The 19,593-nt window shown below is 39.7% G+C and overlaps 1 long non-coding RNA gene and 1 other non-coding gene across 2 annotated transcripts; one reads left to right on the top strand and one right to left on the bottom strand.

Moving 5' to 3' along the window:
* Nucleotides 1-127: 127 nt before the first annotated feature.
* LOC129075840 (uncharacterized) lies at nt 128-19,045 on the bottom strand. Its single transcript, XR_008529680.1, has 3 exons — nt 18,901-19,045; nt 4,081-4,129; nt 128-275 (listed from the first exon to the last, which is right to left on the bottom strand). It is a non-coding gene; the product is annotated as an uncharacterized LOC129075840 (long non-coding RNA).
* On the top strand, nt 3,650-3,755 carry LOC129076085 (U6 spliceosomal RNA). Its single transcript, XR_008529700.1, has one exon. It is a non-coding gene; the product is annotated as a U6 spliceosomal RNA (small nuclear RNA).
* Nucleotides 19,046-19,593: the final 548 nt, after the last annotated feature.

Genomic DNA, 19,593 nt, shown 5'->3' with positions numbered 1-19,593 from the left:
TTAGTGGCTTAGAAGTACTACTGCTACCTCATGGTTCTGTAGGCTGACTCAACTGGGTGGTCCTGCTTGGCATCTCTCATGTCGCTTCAGTCAGGTAACAGCTGGGACTGGAGCCACCTCAGCGCTCGACGGGGCTGGTTGTGTAGGATGGTTCTTCACTCACATGTCCGTGCCCCAGCCTCCTCCACGTGGCTTCTCTCTCCAAAAATGTTGCCTGGATGTCTAGTTGGGAGTTCAGGACTTCAAGAGATAGGAAGTGGAAAATGCCATTCCTCCTAAAGAAAAGGCCCACAATCGGCACAGTGTCCCATCATATTCTATGGGTGAAATTAGTGACAGGCCAGCCCAGATTCCAGGGCTCGGAGGAACAGACGCCCTCTCTCAGTGGGGGAGCAGCATGTGTACAGAGAGGAGGAGAAACTGAGGGCGCCTATTTTGGAAGACAGGCTACCACAGATGAGCAGAGGGAACAAGCCACAGAATGAAGATGCAAGAACCAGAAGAGCACCAAGAAGAGATCTAGAGGCTTATATACAAAAAAAAATAAAAATAAAAAATAAATAAATGTGTATCAGAGTACAGCTGACCCTTGAACCATGCAGCTTTGAACTGTGCAGGCCCACTTATGCACGGCTTTTTCACAGGACCTGTGCAGGTCTTACCCGGGTAGTTCAGGGGTCAGGTAGTTGAAACTGAAACAAAGAGACTGGGTCTGATCTGATAAACAATAAGGAATCACTTTAAGTTCTTAAGTAGCACAGTGGCTTTCACTCACTCAACACTTGCACATGAATTGTTTGCCTCCCAGCATCTGGGCTATGGGATGGACCAGCCACCACGGGTCAGTTTAGTGGGAGATGCTTGTTAAGTGAATGGACAATTACAGTTTGGTGTGGTGACCACTAACAAAGCACAAAGTTGGAGGGTGTTGTGAGAACATCTAACTCAGATAAGGAGGCAGGCGAGAGAGGGGTGGTTGCTAGTGTTGTTTTAAAAAGATCCCTCTGTTAAAAGTCCATGGGCAAGACTGGAGGAGGGAAAGAAAGAAGCCAGAGACCAGTTAGAGGGCTGTAACAGAAAGGTGATTAGAGTTAGACAATTTATATCTTTTCCATCTCTAATGAATGAAGATAAAAGCCCTGCCAGGGGGAATATCTAGATCATGATGGGGTGTGAAAGTTGTCATATCCCCTTTAAAAGATTTGGTTCTGCCCAATACATAAAGTCATCTACAAAACTTATAAAACAACAGGAGGCAGTTGAAATGATGCCAAGACATTATTTGGCATACCCAGGAGATCACATCAAAGGCAGCAGAATGGAGCGTTCCTTCCTCATGCCTCACAAGCACCTCCTTGACCTTAAAGAACTTACTGTACTCTTCAGAGGCACAGAGTCACTGACTAACCTTTACGGAGAAATTTTGATTTGGTTATTCTTATCCAAACTGGGTAAGCTTACATCTTTAAGACAACACCTGCAGTAAGTTGCTTATATGCTGTACCAAGGGAACAGCAACTGCGTATCATATCCCAAAGATCCCTCTCCCCCAGAAAGCAGGCTGCACTGGTCCTGCCGCTCACTTGCTGCTGCCACCACTAACTGTATCTGGTGCACTGCCAAGTACACAGTGAAGACTCACAGAATATATGACTAGCTTCAAGTGTATACCAAGTTTTGTACAGATCACAGATGGTGATGCGGCTTGGTATACTCTGAGTACTTCACTCTACATCCTAACCTCTGCCAAGAGCTCTAAGTGTGCGGTTAGTTAACCATTTAGAGAAATGGAGGAGCTGCCACCCTAGAATTATTTATTACCAAGAGCACACAAATAATTAGACTCAGCCCTGGTATGTAGTACAGTAACTTTTTAAAGGAAAACAGTGACAGTTAAGTCAAGATGATGTGGCAATCTCCTGTCTTTAGTCCTTACTGTCTTCAGGCGCCTCTCTTCCTATCTATTCCTTCTGTTGTTTGCTAGCGTTCATTCAGGATTCTTCCCCTGGGATGATGTAGGTATGGAGAGGAAGGGAGGGAATTAATAGGCATGTTCATTTCCTTTTTATTAGCTGGGCCATTGCTAACTCCTGTCAGAGTAGAAGAGAAGTGGAGAGAAGACAATTGGGAAAATGGGAAAAGAGAGAGAAAGGAAGGGATCACAGCAAGCAAAAAAAAAAAAAAGAAGAAGAAGAAGACAAAGAAGAGAGAAGGAGAAAACATGAGGACCCAGGCAATGAGGGAAGAGCCCTAATGATCTCTAAAGCAGGGCACAGGATAACTATTAAGAAGGAAGTGAACAGAAACCACTATAATTAGCAGTCAGCCAGACCAGCAGCCAGGCCCTGTATAGTTGCTTTCCTTTGCTTTCTTTTGCTCTGTCATTTTACTGGTAATAGCACCTCTCTTGGAAAGAGAGAGGAAGTTTGGCTTCATCAATTTTAGATATGTAGTTTATAGTTAAATGCTATAATAGTTTTCTATTGCTGCTGTAATGAATCACCACAAACTTAAAGTGCTTAAAACACCACAGGTTAATTATAGTTCTGGAAATCGAAAGTCCAAAATGGGTCTCACTGGGTTAAAATCAAGGTATTGGAAGGGTTTCCTGAAGGTTCTAGTCGAGAATGTGTTTCGTTGCCTATTTCATCTCCTAGAAATGACCTGCACCCTTTGCTTTGTGCCCCTTTCGTTTCTATTCAGAGCCAGTGACGGCAGCAGGAGCCCTCCCGCGGCGTCACTCTTCAGTTTGCTCCTGAAGTTACATCTCCCTCTCTGCCTCTGGCTCTCTGCCTCCCTATCCCATTGTGATTATATTTGGCCCACTGGATAATCCAGGATAATTTCCCTACCCTAAAGTCAGTTGACTGGCAACCTTATTCCATCTGCAATCGTAATTCCCTGTTGCTATGTAACCTAATATATTCATAGGTTCTGGGGATTAGGGTGTGGACATCATTAGGGTGAGGGGTATTGCCTACAAATGCTGTATAACCTTATTGAAATAATTTTTCTAGTATTCTTGGAAACCAAGAATTCTGAATGCCAATTATTTGTTTGTTTTCCTCTTCTGGGTTTGTTGGAAACAGAAGTAACAATCCTAACCATCTGTCACTTAAAGAATGGAAGATTTGTTGCTTTGACTAATAAGGTACTTGTCATAGTAGCAATATTATACCCTTCAGCAAAGACAGACTCTCTTGCAGGGGCTACAACAAACTATCAGCGTGTCACCTAGCCCCGCCCTCTTCTCACCAATGCCGCATAGATGCTCTCGGTGGTCAGGCATCTTTGCCCTGAAAGACAGTCATGAGCATCTGACACTCTAATGAAGGGGGAAACATAAAGATCCACAGTCCCAGGGAACCCAACTATTTGTTTGGGTCCGTTTTATAGTTTCCATAGAACTGATGGCTGTCATGCAAAATGACTCCTAGCTATTTATTTGTCAATCCAAGTAATGAAATACAATTGCTGCTGCAATTGCTAACAAGCAAGAAGGAGTTTCCTAGTCTCAGACAGGCTAGACTTCAATCAACAAGAAAAGAATATTGTTTTTGACAATGTTGGTAGACATCACAATTAGGCATGGGAGATAAAGAGTTAAAAATTACCAAAGAATAATTTTTTGGAGAAAATAATACATTTAGTGCTCGCTTTGGCAGCACATATACTAAAATTGGAACGATACAGAGAAGCTAGCATGGCCCCTGTGGAAGGATGACATGCAAATTCGTGAGGAGGTCTGTATTTTTTTAAGAACAAATTGGTAGGTACACAATAGACAGGGAGCTGTTACAAACAGTGTAAGAAATGGAGAAGCCAAAGAACTTGCATGCAGGACCCCTGGACACGAACTAAGGAGGGATTATTGCCAGAGGGAATGGGCAGGTACCTGGTGAAGGGGGGCACAAGGGGAAATAGTGGGGCAACTGTAACAACATAATCAATAAAATATATATAAAGAAAACAACACATTTGTGCTTTTTATCTTTTTCTGAGCCACTTCCTGAACATTCCTTTAAATTAGCAACAGGGACATTTCCCCGACGACTTTGCTGGGTACTTTAGTTACATTACCTGTGGTCTTCAGAACCACCTCTCATGGTAGGTATTTCAGCCAAGGAAACTGAGGATAAATGAGATTAAGAAATTTACCTGAGGTCACACAGCTATTAAATAGCAGAAAAAGGAAATAACCCCCTGGCTACCTGACTCCGAACCTCTTATTTCCTCTTGCACAGAATAACTCACTACTGAATCACCTGCCTATACGGTAAGTGGTAGCAGTGGAAATACATAGGAGTTCCACTGCCAAGGGCCCAAAGTCAATCAACTAACTCCCTAGCCAGTACTGACTCCCCCAGTTCCCCAGTTAGTGGCTAGCCTAGAGTACCATGATGAGTCAGGATATAACTGTGAGCCTACCCTTGTTTCTGGTGCCTCATCACTTCTCCGCAAAAAGATAATCATATATTACGTAGGAAGAAATGAAGAAACTAGGCAAACAAGAAGAAACTAAGCAAAGACACAAAAAGATAAAAATGAGAGCAATTCGTGTAGAAAGGAGCTCAATGGTGTGGAATAAGAAAAAGTCCCACATACTGTTTGCCATGAAAGAACTAGAGAGCGCTCACTGCTCTGCAAAATTTGGAAATTATGATTTTCTATTATTTACTTGGCCTCTTTAGACTTCATCCTCAGGGGAGATATATCTTTGAACTCAAATTCAATATTTGACCAAACCAAACAATTAAAAATGTTAATTAAAAACACACACACCAAAACTTACAATAGCCTAAATTTTATGGAAATGTTCTTTTGTGAATTAAATTCACTTGGTAATAAGTTCATTCTTAAAGTTAGATGGTTTCTTTCCTTGCTAAGGCTTTGCAAGTTTTAATTGGGGGCCAACAAGTTTGTTTAGTTTTTTCTGTATGATGGCTGTAGTAGTGCTTAGTGGTCTTTTACTTCATTCAAAACAATTTTTTTTTATTGTATTGTGACAGCTGTCACATCAGCGTGCATTTAAAAACAACATCAAAATTGGTGAGTTTTTGTGCAGCCATTTTAATATTGAAGATGGAAGAAAATATGCACCATTTTTGGCGTGTTATACTTTATTATTTCAGGAAAGGTAAAAATGCAACTAAAACGCAAAAAAAAGATTTGTGCACGTGTATGGAGAAGGTGCTGTGACTGATCAAATGTGTCAAAAGCAGTTTGCAAAGTTTCTTGCTACTCTTGACATTTTGGCCAAATAATTCTTTGCTGTGGGGCTGTCTTATGCATTGGAAGATGCTTAGCAGCATCCCTGGCCTCTACCCAGTAGAAGCCAATAGCGGGAGATAGCCGACGTACTCAAAATATCCAAATCAATAAAATTATTGGTGAAAATGAAAAATGTGTCCTTTATTTTACAGAAAAAAACTAAACAGACTTTTTGGCCAACCCAATAGTTTATGAAAAGATGCTATTGTCGATGGGATTAAATTTTCCCAAGAATTCAGTATTATTTTTTAATCTAAGAATGCTTATGCATTGCAGTAAGAGACATGTTCTAACATTATGCAAAAACCTTCCCTAAGGTATGCCACATCAGAGCATCTGCCAGGTCTCACACAGCACAGAGAGCCAACTATTGCTGGCACCAGTTCTTCAGAGTAAGTGTTCTCTCTCATTTAGCTATGCCCATAGCAGCTAGTATCCTGAGTCACATAGTGATAATAATACTGGTTAAATAAACACATGTGTAATCATGTACACATCTGACCCTTGAACAATGTGGGGGTTAGGGGCACTGATGCCCCATGCAGTCAAATACCACTTTTGCCCCCCCAAAAACTTAAATTCTAATGGCTACTATTGCCCAGAAGCCTTACCAATAATATAATGATTAACTTATTTTGTATATATATTCTATACTGCTTTCTTAAATAAGCTAGAAAAAAATGTTAAGAAAATGATAAGAAAGAGAAAACATAATTACAGTATTGATTGAAAAAAAATCCATGACTAAGTGGACTGGCACAGTTCAAACCCATGTCATTTAGGGGTCAACTGTACATACATACACTGACTCACAGAACTACATGAGCACATTTATTTTCCAAGGCAAAACAACTCAGGTAAAACTGTCCTCCTCTTTTCCAGTTCCCTTTCCTTTAAAAGTCCTTCTTCTTTTAGGTTTTCATCTTCAACATTGTTATTAATGTTAATTTTCTTTAGATTAGAATCCTGTACAGATGACCCATAATGTGGTGAGGAGCCAGGACAGATTTTAGCACAGTTTTCTACACTATATTATGTCCCTTAAAAATGGCAACTCTTCATGAGAAACAAGACTATCATGACTTGAGCATCAACTTAAGGGTCCTTACCCAAAATAAACTCTAGCAGCCTATAAAAGTGCTTGAAATTTCTGTTACTCCACTGGGTAAACACAGAAGGTTGCTACTGCTATCATTCAAGTGCAATTTTTATGGTAACACATGCATTATTTGTATTAACTACCCAAGCACTCTTAAATTTTTTTAAAGTTAGGTAAGCAGGTTCAGAGTCTAGATGATAATAGAATTCCAGAAAATGTCTGGAGCACATAGAGAGGCCTGGGGGATGAGGAGGAGGATGTTGTGGGGCAGAGGGTCATGGTGAACTGGAAGTCCGCACAGGGGCACGGGATACCATGGGTAAAGATAATGATAAAAGAAACTAACATTTACAAAACACTAACTATACACCAGGCAGAGAGCACATAACATATGAGATTCAGGAATAAGGAGAATTTTTGTGCTTGTTTACAGTCATTCAAGCTATATTCAAATATATTTCGTTATTTTATCATGTGATTTAAATTTTTTTTAAAAAGAGGAAGAAAGAAAAGCAATGAGAAAAGTACCTTTTCCTTGAGAAGAAGTACCATTCCTCTTGGTCTAAAACCCTGTGGGCTAGAAACAAATTATCCGCCCCCTACATACCCAATATACATGGTGGGGTAGGAACAGGACAACCACTATGAACACTCTCATTCAAGAAAGGGGAAAACAAAGGCATGCAGCAGTTTCTGGTCCATTGCAAATCCAGCTGGGCACATGTTGCCAATTCCTTGATTAAGATTCACTTCTACAGCCTGTAATGATTCTCATCAGCTCTTGGCTGCATCCTCAGAGTCATCCTTCCTATTCCATAAAATATAGTCTATATTTTAAGTTCAATAGTTGGATAAGCCTGCTTCCTGCCTGTACAAGTTTTAGGGTCTAAAAGATTCTTTTCATTTTGAAGCCATCTCTGTTCCTTATAGTCCAAGCTGGTAGTATTTTTACAAGTATAATTTTCTTAAAAGCTTTTAAGTTTCCTACCTTATTGATCTTATTAGAGTTTACTTCATTAGACAACAGTCACATCAACAAATCTTGTCTACCTGGGGCTCCCTGTAAAGCTGCTGTGGATCAATGCCTTTATTAGTCTTAGAATTCCTTTGTTTAATGGAAAGGACCCTTAAGCTTTTGTCTGTTTGCAAGGATTCAGACAGCACCACCCTAACTCTTTCTGGGGTCTTAGTACATTTACAATTATATGCTTAGCTGTGTCTTTACCCTGAGAAGCTTTGTGATGGGGTCATGAATTTGACTTTTGTTCTGAGGTCTTTTTTAACTTTGGGAATATTTTGCTGGGAAAGACTGATCACTAGAAAAAGAGTTTACTTTCTAATACAGCAAGCCCTGACTCCTTTATATTTTCTCTAAATTTTTCTTTGAAAATTGAGTGATTTCTTCCAAAGCTCATCATTATCTATATTTTATGATACCAGCTATGAGAAACCAGACGTAGCGTTTACCCTTTAGCCTGGAAAATTTTCACGCTGACCCATTAGGCATATTTTCTACTTCTATATTATCAGGGACTAATAAAATATAAAAATAAAAAATAGTTTTATTAACAAGGGCTTTTCCTCCAGCTTTAATAGTTTCTCCTTCACTTTCCTTAAGCCCTACTGACAACCTCAAGAGCCATCAGACTTCTGCTACTAAACTCTTCAGGAGATTCAAATTAAAACCACAATGAGCTATCACCTGACTCCTTTTACATAGCTACTATCAAAAAGACAAGAAATAAAGTGTTGGCAAGGATGTGAAGAAAAGGGAACCCTTATGCACTATTGATGGGGATGTAAATTGGTGCAGCCACTATTGAAAATAGTATGAAAGTTCCTCAAAAAATTAAAAATAGAACTATTATATTATTCAGCAATTCCACTTTTGGGTATTTATCCAAAGGAAATGAAACACTAACTCTAAAAGTTACATGCCTCCCCCCAAAAGTGGTTCACTGCAGCATTATTTACAATTGCCAAGACATGGAAGCAACCTGTGTCCATTGATGGATGAATGAATAAAAAATGTGTGATACGCATACACAGAGGAATATTAATCAGCCATAAAAAAGAATAAACTTGCCACCTGCAACAACATGGATGAAACCTTAAGTGTATTTTGCTAGTGAAATGTCAAAGAAAAATACTGTATATTCTCACTTACCTGTGTAATCTAAAAAAATAAAAACAACAAAAAACTAAATTCACATATACAGAGAACAGATTGATGGCTGCATCACAAGAAAAAATTGTAACAATGTGTGTGGTGGATGTTAACTGGACTTACTGTGGTTATCATTTTGCAATATGTACATACATATGTAAAATCATTATGTTGTATATCTGAAACTAATATAATGCTGTATGTCACTTATATCCCAATAACAAAATAGTCAGCACTCCTTAGTCTTGTAGGTCACTCATCATGCAGCCCATCACCACACTTCCAGCCTTTGTCTGCACCGGCATCCATTCCCCTAACCCCCGATTCCTATACAACATCTATATTGGACTATATATGCTCCTTGAAAGCCCATGCCTTTTTGTGTACTCCTAACTTTTCTCATTTTGTTCTTATATCCAGAAACACCCATTCGTTCATTCATGTCACAACAAAAATATGTTTATTCCTCCTGTCTTTTGGGCGGATCCCTTGATCATGACCATGATGGAAGCTGCTTGCTCAGCATCCTGCATCCTCATGGCATATTGCTGCACAGACCTACAGAGCGCTTGTTTCATTGTTTTCAATTATTTATATACATGCTTATTTCCTCAAATATAAAAGCTCCCATTCATCTTGATATCTAATAAATACACAAATTAACAATTATTTTTAAAAAATGATCGAGTGAGTGAATGATCCAAGGTCCTTTTTCATTTTTCCTTGCTCAGGTTCGTCTAGGGATGCAGCTCTGATGTTCAAGCTGATCTCTTCTTGGTTTTGCTCCTATGCCTCTTCTATTCCCAGGGCTCATAAAATTCTGGAAGAAATCACTCTGTTTTCTTTCTAAAAATTTTATGGCCCCAGTTTCATTAAATCATTTTCTTAGCACTTTAAAACTCCATCTATCCCCCCACGTGACTTTCCACTTAACCTAGCTTGACTGCATTCAACTATTTTCAACAGTTTTCTCCGTGTATAACCCACACAGGTACCTATAAGGCCACCACCTTAATTTGCTTGCTTATCTTTTCTTACATTAAAAAAATACATAAGACCTGAAATCTCATCACAACCACCTTTATACACCCAATTGATCACAACTTTTGGAGAAGGGGAATATTATTTTTACCACGGTCACAGAGGAAGACATAAAATTATTCTATTAATTGAAAATTTAAAAAAAGAGAGACATTGTAAAGGAAAAAAAAAAAAAGATGGACATCAGATCAAAATACCAAGAGGTCATCTTGGAACTCGCACACTAACTTTTGGGATAACATGTTTTTCTTGGGTGTGTGATTTTCTAGGAGTGGTAGAGGACCTTTCTGCTTCTTCAGTCCCTGTTTATGGACTGACTTGACTATTGGAGAATTCCTAACCTTGGAAATGGTGGCTTTAATTTCCTAAAAAAAAAAAAATGGTAATGAGAAACTCAATTAACAAGGGAGGTGTCATACTGTATAATCAAAAAGAGTTTAAGGAATATTTATCAATTCAAGCCTAATGAACTCCACAGGGTTCATGGATAGTCACCAGAGAATAATAAAGATACTAGTAATTGTAACATCTATACAATAGTAATTATCCTTAATATTCCTCTAAGACAACTGAAGTCCCAGGATTAAAATAGAAGATGCCCATGTATGTGTCTTATTAATCTTTGTGTGGTTTTATATGAGTTCTTACTCTTTCCTTTGGTTCTGTTTCAATCACAGGATTCTTTCTTTCTCTTGTTTTGTTTGATTACTGTATTTTTTTTTTTAGTTTTTATTATGGAACATTCCAAACATATACAAAAGTAGAATAGTATAAGGAACCTCCATATGCCCATCACCCAGGCTCAACAAATACCACCACGAGGGCAATCTTTCATGCACACTTCCACTCGTGCACATACCCCCCCACCCTATGGATTATTTTGAAGCATGAAACAAATTCTACACATCATATCCTTTCACTGGTAAATTCTTTAGTTATTTTATTTTTTTTAAAAACCCATAAACCCTGATCAACATGGCTCAGATGATTGGGCACTGTCCTGCAAAGGGAAAGGTTGTTAGCTGGGGTGCTTCGGAGCGGGCACCGATTGGTGTTTCTCACATCAGTACGTCTCTCCCTCTTTCTTCCTCCCTTCCTCTCTCTCTAAAAATAAATAAGTAAAATCTTAAAAGAAATAGCCAACCACAATCCCATTATAAAAAATTAACAATTCTTTTACTTCAACTATTCAGTCAGTATTTAAATTACTCCAGTGGTCTCATATATTTTTGCCATTGTCTTTGATTAAATCAGGATCCAAACAAGCTCTGCACTTCACAATTGACTGCAAAGTCTCCTTAAGTCCATTTTAAGAAAATGAAAACACTAACTCTAAAAGATATGTGCACCCTTATAGCCCCAAGTTCATTGCAGCACTATTTACAATAGCCAAGATACAGAAACAACCTAAGTGTCTATTGATGGATGGATTAAAAAATGCAATATGTATGTATGTATATGTGTGTCTATATGATAGCTAATGAAATTTTCAACCATAAAGACAAATAAAATATCACTATTTGCAACAACATGGATGGACCTAAGGGCATTATGCTAAGTGAAATTAGTCAGAGAAAAACAGGTACCCTATGATCTCACCTATATGTGGAATCTTAAAACAAACAAAACAGCAAAACTCAGCAATACAGACAACAGGTCAGTGGTTGCCACACAGAGTTGGATAGGGGTGCATGGGAGGGAGTCAACAGGTACAAACTTCCAGTTATATAATAAATAAGTCATGGAGACTAAGGTACAGCATAATAACTACAATTAATTAACAATACATAATACTGTATTACATATTTGCAAGTTGCTAAGAGTCAATCACAAAAGCTTCTAACAAAAAAACTTTGTAACTATGTATGGTAATGAATGTTGACTAGACTTATTATGGTGATTTTGCAATATATACAAATATCAAATATTTATGTTGCACAACTGAAATTAATATAATGGCAATATGTGAATTATACCACAATTTGAAGGTGAAAAGGCAAAACAGAATGGATTGACTATACAAGGTGATACCTGAGCTAAGATGACTCTGAGCTAAGAGTCATAATGGGTGAGCTATTATTAAGAAAAAAAGATATGGAAGTAAAGTTAGAAATCTCTAGTGGTCCAATAGGTAATGATTTTAGCCCAGAACATCTTCGGTGCTCTTCAAAGATATCAGTTACAGGTATGAAGGAACCAGATGTTGACACCAGCCATCTCTTCAAATGGAACATTTGAAGATATGCCCCTTAAATCACAAAGGCTTCTTACTTAAACTGTAAAGAAAAAAAGTCTGTGTGGATATAGAAGGACTAGAAGAAAATTATCATAGAATAAACTACATCCTCCACACCTTGCCTCTTTAGGATCTTCAAATTAGATGTTACATGGTGTTAATAATTACGCACTTCCTCTGTTGTATGCACAGTTGACCCTTGGACAATGTGGGGGTTAGAGGCGCTAACTTCAACATAGTCCAAATCCATGTATAACTTTTGACTCCCCCCCCCAACTTTAATTGAAGTTGTCCCTTGGTGTCCAGAGATACCAAAACCTGAGGATGCTCAAGTCCCTTATATAAAAATAGCAAAGATCAATGCATACAGCCAACCCTCCCATCTGAGAATTCCCAAAGGTGAACAGAATATACTGTCATCATCCACAGTTGGTTAAACCCACAGGTGGAGACCTGGTAACAGAAGGCTGACTGTATATTGAAAAACATCGTGTATATATGGACTCCATAGTTCAAACCCATGATCTTCAAAGGTAACCTATGTATTAGAGAGCCAGTGAATAACTACAACTGTTAATTTTTTTTTTAATTTTATTTAACCTATAGGTTCCCCTTCTCTTTTTTCTTGGAATTTATTTTTAAAGATCAGGTCATTTGTCCGGTGGAATTTTCCAGTGTGGATTTTGCTAATTGTACCCTGTGGTGATTCAATGTGTTCATCTCCACCTTAAATTTTTTATAAACTTGTTTCAGACCTAGAAGCTTGGGGAGTTCAATTATTTGAAATTCATGCATGGTGTTCTCAAGAGGAACAGAATCTACAGCTGTCCATTTTTGTAATGTTGATTGATCAGTGAGTTCAGGTGTTGTCAGACTGATCCATGCATGACATAGCTCCTCATCAGAATTTCACTTCAGTTTAAGCAGCCATTGAGGAGGCCTGGCTTGATTCTTTCATTACCTGTTACAAAATGTTAATGTCCTATTCCTATCATACCATCTGTACTTTTAAGCTGGAGTTATTCTATGAGAAAATCTCCCTTACAATTATTTAGTTACCCTGAGGTGTATTTTGTATAAAACAGGATGAATACTTGATTTTCTTTTCTATATTCAGTCCCGGCAAGGCTCCTAATCAGTTCTCCATAGCTTGTACCATCTCAATAACCTGACACTTCTGCTCTATAGAGGTGCATTCTATGAAGCCAGCTAAATATGTGGGCAGTATTCCTCCTTGAAGCTCTTACAATGTTTCAAATGTGCATCATAAAAAGGCATGTCTGGCTACCCTGAGAAGAAATCAAAAGATTGTGCATAGCCAGACATCACATTTTGTGATGCTTTATCAGGACTAATTTTTTTTTTTTAAATGTAGGTACGATAACAAAAACCAACAGGAGACATGGCTTTTGCTAAGAACACAACCACAGTATCAGTAGTGGTTCTGGAGCAAGTGCTTTAGGGTAGGTGCCTGAGTGGAACTCAGGTTTCAAGACAACCTAGGTGACCCATGGATAGTACTCAATACATGTATTACTATTACAGTAGACAAACGTGGCCCCTTTAGAATACTTTCCATTAAGGACAGAAATTTGTTCATTTTAGTCCACTGTGTAAGCTCCTGGTTATATAGTAGGCACTCAATATTCTTGTTAAATAAAATGAATAAATGGATTTATCTGGAACATATTTATTATGTATGAGTGTCATTTACCAAAAAAGAAATTAAAGGCAGATTCTTATTTTTCACTGATAATTTACCTAAAGTCTTAGTAAATAGTATATCAATGTTTTTGAAAAACAGGAAAAATATATTTACATTCTCTTATGTACTTGTTTTTAGTTTAGTCAGCTTTCTGCCATCAATTTGGGTAACAGTAAGTTTGTGGTAGTATTACAATTAGCCCATGCCATGTATCTATATAATGCTTTCCTGTTTAATGAGGGCTTTTAAATAGATTGTGTAGAATACTGAAATAGCAACCTTTGAATCTTTTTTGTTAGTTACATTCAAAGTGGTATGAAACACACACAATTCAGATCATGTAATTGTAGTTGGTTACTCAACCAAAGAGCAGTTAAAAGGTTTTTCATTCCTAACAGAAAACACAGCATTACAAATACATGACCTAAATTGCCAATGTCTGTGGACAATTTTTAGCCCCTAATTTACTTTTCTGTGACATTTGACACTATGTGATCTTTTGAGAAGCTCTGACCCTCACGATAAAACACCCGCAATTATATTATAATGGAGCTGATGGAATTTGAAATCTGACTAAAAGCAAATGGTGTATTTTCAGTGTTAAGAGTTTGGATAAGGAGAACTAGGAACTTGCCCTTTAAAATCAACACAAGACAGCTTAAGTTTGTACATAATTTAATATAATTATAAGACAAAATTTGTACTGTTGGGTGTCAATGGTGCAGCTTAAAAGGATCCCATTTACAACTTTAGCAGTCAGAAATCTGTGTAGGCACAATTCCAATACATCTCAACAAAACTGCTCTTTTAAAGAAAGGTAACTAAAATGAAAACTTAACTCAAAAAAAATATGTATATATAACTCTCAACTTGAGATATGAAAGCACACTATATTCCATGTGGAACTAGTAGTATTTATTAAATTCAGATAACACTCCAGCATATTAGTAACACATAAAACAAATTTAAAATATAAGCCACCCAAAGTATCGCTATCAAGTATAATTGTATTGCTCATCTCCAAGATCTCAATTCCACTTTTAGAATGACTACAGGGGGATGCAAACAAAAAGATACCTAACTACATGATCTAAGTGCTCCATACTTCTCTCCCCTCAGCTTTCACCCTTTTTCCTGCCAGGTCTCAAAGGTGAAGTGGGTCACTGCTTTCCTTATTAGCCCACATTCTGCTTCTTAAGCACTTCATGTTACACCTTTTTCTGTGTGTTCCTTTGGGGCAGTAACCTAACCATACAATTACTGCTTTCCCCATGGTGCCTAATAACATAACAAAAAATACTTAATGAACTGCATTAAATAATCATTCAGGTGATTTTAATATATTTCCCACAATTACCTATGTATCAGTGGCAACCTATGGCTTTTTAGGTTTTATGACAATGGAAATAATTCTCCCCTTGGGTATAACCGATCTCTTGTAACTCACTTGTGAAAACGGTCCTATTTTTCCTTTTGTTGCAGAATCTAGTCAGGAGTATTCAGTGGGGGAAGTGAAGTAATAGTACCTCCTGTATCAGATTTCTTTACTATGGAGGGGGTGAGGTATAATAAACAATAGGTGGTGAGAATGCATAGTTATGAAGAAATTTCACAGCTTTCTTGGCTCTGTTGTCAACTTCCTCTGGCAAGAATTCTTTTGGGGTTATTCCCTAAGACACAGTACACATATGTCTTGAGTGTACCCTTCCTGGTCAGTCTTGCCTACCTGCCAAAAGACAATTTTATTTTTAAAAAGCTTATAAAGTATTTTTTATTTATATATATTTATTCTTTTATATATAATAATCAGGTGCTCTCACTTTGAGACATGAACAAAACTGTTCCCCAAGAATATTCTACAGGTGTCCCATATAGCATAACATCTATATTTCCAATAATTGAGAGTGACATTTATTAAAATGTTATTAACATAACCCAGCTTTCTTTTGGTCTGGTACTTATTGAGAAGGGCATCCAAAATACTGCCGTGTTCTTTCCCATTAGTGGCTTTTTGGTAATACAAATTACTTAAATGCTTGACAATAGGTCTTTAACAAAAAATGTTAATTGTGCCAAATAAATGTCAAAAGTACCAAGATTGTAAACTGGTACTTTTGAGAAGACCAAATCATCTTATAGCAAATTGTCAACGGTAAAAACGTTCAGTAGGTAATTTTCACTTACGTGTGAAGTAATGTAAAAGTGAAAGGCTCATCCATTTTTAAGACTTGCGATTAAAGCAGAAATAGAACTATGGTACTAAAAACAAGCTGGCAGTAGCAGTAATTTTTTGTAACTCAGGAACCAAGAACATGGAAGTACCTTACATCTAACAGCTCAAAAATGTTCCTACTATGTAGGCAATATAGTTTTGGATGAGATCTAGTTTAAAAACCGTGGATAAAACTATGCATATTTTATCTGTATAGTACAGTTTCCTATCTACTGATCCATTAAAGTTACTGGCATAATCTGTAATACCTCTGAGGTAAAGAACAACTGTTGATCCTCTGTAAAATGTTCAACAGCGCAGTGGAAAAGACTATAACCTCTGTTGGATGAGGATTAGCTTGACTGGCTGAATATTTTGGAAAATGAAAATTAACTAAAAGTTTACGATTATTTCTCCATAAATCAAGATTTGATATAGCACAATGTTATTTTCAAAATTTATAAGGACACTCAATAAAATCCTGAATTTACTTTGCTCTTTTATATCAATAAAGGCAAGCTCACAGAGCCTGCGTTCAAGTATTTCCTACAGTTTAAGATTCAACGTAAAGGTCTTGGTCTCTGTCCTTTCCACACTGAGGCAGGTGGAGTAAGATAATGACTCAAAGCTATACTAAACCAAACCAAACCAAGGCACACTTATTAGATCACTTTTGAATTACAAAAGCATCAGACTCCTATTGAAGGGGATGGAAAGGATTCAGTTAGTTTTTAAAGTTCTTTTTACAATGTATGTGCCTTCTTAGTAGAGAATTACCTTTTTAAATTAAGCATCAAAAAATTAAACCATAGAAAATTGTTTGTGATTACATTTAAAGCTAAATAATCTGCACAAATCCAAACCAGGTCAGTTTAAGAAAAGTACTAAAATTTACAAAGTATCTCAATTAAATTAAAATTAAAAAAAAATACAATTTTCTTCTTTTCCACCCAGAATTCAGAGTATCTAAAAAAGCAAGTAATTTAATTAGCTCTCCAAATTAAATTTTCTTTATAAAAACTGTATTTTCCTATTTGGAGTAGTGGTACCTCAGGAATCAAAATGAGCGCTAATTGGATTTTAAGCCCCAACATCCAGAAACCATACTTTTAACTCCTAACTAGATTCTTTCCGCCCATACTAAAGTGCAATGCAAAAATAAAATGATATAAAAATTATCAAGTAACAAGAGGATCAAAGGCCAAAAAATACCCACACCATCAGAATTTGAGTCCCCAAAGTTAAACTAAGAAAAAATACCACTCACGGCAGACTGTAGAAAGAATTTATTTGCTTCATTAAAAAAAAATCTCAACAGTGCATTTAGCTATAAATTCAATCTTCTCATTCAAGGAGTTGCAAACAAAGTTTAAATAGAAACTTTTAATTGCTTCAGGTTTACATTTTTAAAACTCTTAAATTTTCCGAGGGAACACATCAAAAATCCAGATTTAAAATGCTTTAAGGCATAAACTTTATAATTAATGAGTCTACTATATTCTGCTCCCAATGCCAGATCTGGACGAGGGCTGTTCTCTCTACTCCGACCTACAGCTAAAGCATGAAGTAAATAGGTACAAACTAAATCCTGCATCAACTACTGAAAGAAGCGTTGAAATAATCGAGGTTGGAAAACTTCGTGTCATTATCCTACACAATTTCCACTCTTACAAGAACAAAAAGCGAACCCAAAGGCTTGGCTCTTAAACCCGCTTTAAAATGTCCCCGTCCACCCCTCTCCCCGCAATTCCTTCCTCCCTCCAGGAAAACGTAGAACTAACGGTTTGCGCGGTGGCCGAGCCAGCCGGGCGACGGGGCTCCGGGAGACTGTTCCTGCGCCCCGGAAAACAAAGGGGATTCCCAGCCATTGTCCTCCGCGGCGCTGAGCATCACCAGCACTAGCAAGGCAGTAGCTTGCGCAGTTATCTCCACAGCGGGCAATGTCACAACCCGACCAACAGCACAAACTACTACCTCAGCCAGGGCCATGGTGTCGGGGAGGCACCAGACCACGCTGAGGGCGAGCGAAGCGGCTCCGGCGCTACTCCGTCCTTCCTCCGCTGCCGACGTTGGCTGGCACCCCTGTCCTTCCCCGCGGCCCCACACACGCTGAAGACCCCGCCCAGAGCCCCGCGCTCGGCCGCACCGGGAGCACCCCGAGAGCTCCGGGGATCACAGGCGGCGCCAGCAACCGGACAGGACTTCTCTCTGTAACCGACCTCTCTCGAAACAGAAAAAGTGCGCCCGGTCGTATCGGAGGCAGCCGCTCCCACCTCTGCCGAGGGGAGCTAGTCCCCTGGGCCACTCAAAAGCAGGAAATGGGCGGCCAAAGCGCAGCCAGATGCCAACTGGATCCGACGGTCTTCGAGAGTCAGCGACCAGCGCTCCCGCGCTTCGTCCGCCGCCCTCCCGGAGCTTCGGGCCATCCTCGCCCCGCTCCCGCCACGTCTCCGGGTTGCGCCGCCCGCGCCCCTCCCCGCCCCAAGCCCACAGTGGGGGCTGGGCGGCGGCCAGGTCCCCACCGGCGCCACGCTCCCCACATACGCCGCCCGGCCGGCTCTCCGCATGGGCGAACGCCCAGAGCGCTTCCAGCAGAGGTGGACAGCGGCTCCGGCGCCGCGATAAGAAACCAAGGCACAGCCCGGAAGTCCCCAGCCACACGTTCCCCAGGACCCTTAAGGGGTAATCCTGTACATCTCTGCAGAAGGCGAGAATAAAGCAAACAAAAATGCCGAAAAGCGGAAACCGAGCGAGACGGCGGGCGGTGGCGGCGGCGGCGGCGGCGGTGGCGGCGGCGGCGGCGCCGGCTCCGCACGCGCGGACACTCGACCGCCTCGCGCTCCGCTGCTCCTGTGCGCCGGGACGAACCATAGAGATCCCTTAAGGAGGATCGCGCGCTACTCCCCAACACGTGACCGCCCCCCCCCAGGCTCCCCCCTCTCCGCCGCCTGCGCCGCCATCTTACATCCGGGACAGAAGCAGCGTCCCTTTCCCCGCCTTGGCAGGCTTCGACGTGTCATTAGAAATCAGCTCCAAAAGGGGGGAACCCCAATTCCACGTCACCAAAGTGCTGAGGTCGCGTACCATGCACCCTAGTCCGCTTAACGGGGCAAAGTGAGATACCGAACTTCTCCCGGTATGTGCCCGCAAAGAAAATGGCGGCACTTACCGCCGTCTAAGTGGACACGTTGTACTCCGATGGGGCTTAAAGTTTCCGGCACCTCCTTTCCTATCCGGCAAGGACACAGCCCTTTGCGCTCCACCCCGCGGCGTGGCCACAGTGCTACAATCCGCAGAAAACCGGCGGGAAAGCTGCTGCACAGCTCTCTTTAATGCGCAGGCTCCCGGGACTGGTGGGTTGCCTTTTTTCTTCTTAAAGGCCAAGATTGGGAGAAGGCCGACTTCCGTGAGCCAGATCTGCTGTCGTCCCAGACAAGTTACTTTTTGCCCCTCATTTAGGAATTTTTGTCGTAAATCATTTTAAAGGAAAAGTAAACAGGGGTTGTCAGATAAAATACGGAACGTCCAATTAAGTTCAAGTTTCAGATAAGGGAAAACTTAAGTATATGTGTGTCCCCTATTAAAACAGAAAAATCTTAACTTCAGATTTAACTGGGCGTCCTGTATTTTTATCTGCTAAAGCTGGCAATCCTCTTCGTCATCACGCTCCAGAAAATCCAGGCTACAAGTAACAGAGTGGAAGAGTTCGGATGGGGACGACTGTGTGCGAGACTTTGACCTTTTCATGGATGGCGGAGGGCTAAGGCCCAGACCACAAAATCTGGCACCGACGCATAAAGGGGCACCCATGTGTAACTCATCTTTGGAAAAATAAGACTTTTCCCCCCTTAAACCAGCACAA

The sequence above is a fragment of the Pteronotus mesoamericanus genome, unplaced genomic scaffold (genome assembly GCF_021234165.1).
Source record: "Pteronotus mesoamericanus isolate MK-2021 breed Mesoamerican mustached bat unplaced genomic scaffold, CSHL_Meso_final contig_56, whole genome shotgun sequence".
Lineage (NCBI taxonomy): Eukaryota > Metazoa > Chordata > Mammalia > Chiroptera > Mormoopidae > Pteronotus > Pteronotus mesoamericanus.
The sequence above is the reverse complement of the archived record's forward strand: the minus strand, read 5'-3'. Positions and strand labels throughout refer to the sequence as shown.